The sequence below is a fragment of the Nannospalax galili genome, unplaced genomic scaffold (assembly GCF_000622305.1).
Source record: "Nannospalax galili isolate Female #2095 unplaced genomic scaffold, S.galili_v1.0 scaffold481, whole genome shotgun sequence".
In the NCBI taxonomy this organism is placed as follows: Eukaryota; Metazoa; Chordata; class Mammalia; order Rodentia; family Spalacidae; genus Nannospalax; species Nannospalax galili.
Window position 1 is genome coordinate 378,755 of NW_008345609.1, and position 1,725 is coordinate 380,479.

The following is a 1,725-nucleotide window of genomic DNA, read 5'->3' on the forward strand; positions in this document are numbered from 1 at the left end:
ATGGGCAAAATATTCTATATTTTTAGATATGAGAACATAATATGTAATTTAAGTATTTTATTAATAATACACTATCTAGTTAAAATTACTTACCTGCACAGTATTGGGAACATAGGTAATATTTAATAACTTATGCCAATTATTATTTTTATAATAATATCTTCTAATCTTCCAACATGCATAGGTATATATGTGCAAGGACATTACAATCTGAAATGGTAAGAATCTAAGTATTAGATTTTGAACATATTTTCATAATAGGAAAGTTTTATAAACTACACAATAATGACCACTCATGGCTTTCAGAAACAAGTCATGTGCACAATTTGAGATCAAAATGTGGCTAAACTGGTGGCCCACAATGGGTTTTATGATTACAAGAGATATCTAAAAATTTTTTTGGCTTCACATGTGATTTATAATTTTCTTCATGGCATTTTTAATATCTCTACTTCCTAGTGTATAAATGGCAGGATTCAGGAAAGGCATAATCAATGTGTAAAACACAGCCAGAAACTTATCTACCCAAGTGGTGCTGACTGGCCACAGTTAGACAAAAATATAGGTTCAAAGAACAGCACAACCACTATCATATGTGATGTACAGGTAGAGAGTGCCTTTGATCCCCCACCTTTAGAGTGAAGAAGAACAGTAAATAGAATGAAAGTATAAGAGATTAGCAAGAGAATGAAGAAAGTTGCTGCTAAAGCATCACGGTCAGCATTTATCAGGCTTTCCAGAGTATCAGTATTCATGCAGGCTAATTTCAACACCAAAGGAATGTCATAGAAAAAGCTGTCTACCACTCTAGATGCACAGAAAGGTAAGTCCAAAATCAAGACCATATGACTAATGGCATGTACCAAGCCAATGATCCATGATGTCAAAACAAGCCAGATACACTTCTGTGTGTCCATGATGCTGGAATAATGGAGTGGCTTGCAAATGGCCACATAGCAGTCATAGGAAGTAGTTACAAGAAGCACTATCTCATCCCCTGCAACAAAATGCACACCGAGGATCTGGCTTGTGCAGTCGCCAAAGGAAATGGTTTTCTTTTCTTGCAGGAGGTCTGTAGTCAGTTTGGGTGTGGTTGCAGAGGAAAGAAGTCAATGAATAAGAATAAGAAGTCAATGAATGAGAGATTAGCTAGAAAGTACATGGGAGAGTGGAGATGGTGGACTGTGATGATTAAGAGCCCAAAGAGGAGGTTGCCCACAGCACTCATCAGATAGAGAGTGAAAAATGTCAGAAAGAGGAAGACCTGGAGCTTCTTTGAGGTAAAAAGTCCCTGAAAAATAAGTTCAGATACCACAGACTCGTTTGCTTCTTCCATTTAGTAGACTGTGTTCTAATGATGCGGAAAGAGAAATATGAACTAAGAACTCCTGGAACAGAAACAAGAACTTCAAACTCAGAATCTGTGATGGCTAATCTTGGGTGTCAACTTGACTGGATCTGGGATTAAGTGAAATGAAAAAGATGTTGTTGATTGGATCATCTGAAACTGGAAGACACACCCTAAATGTGGGTGTGAGAGTCTAGTTTTAATATGGAAGCTTGTGCAGTTAAAAAGGTGTTAAATTTTTATTTGATTGGTTGGCTGAGGTATTTATTAAATGATGGCCTACTGACAGAGAGCTGGAGATATCTGATATACCTTGGTTTAGTGTTGATGAAGGGATTGTAAGGCTCAGGCAAATCGGCATACTTGAGTGGATTCTC

The 1,725-nt window shown here is 37.0% G+C and overlaps 1 pseudogene; it reads right to left on the reverse strand.

The window, feature by feature from the left end:
- Positions 1-405: 405 nt before the first annotated feature.
- On the reverse strand, positions 406-1,336 carry LOC103741021 (annotated as a pseudogene).
- Positions 1,337-1,725: the final 389 nt, after the last annotated feature.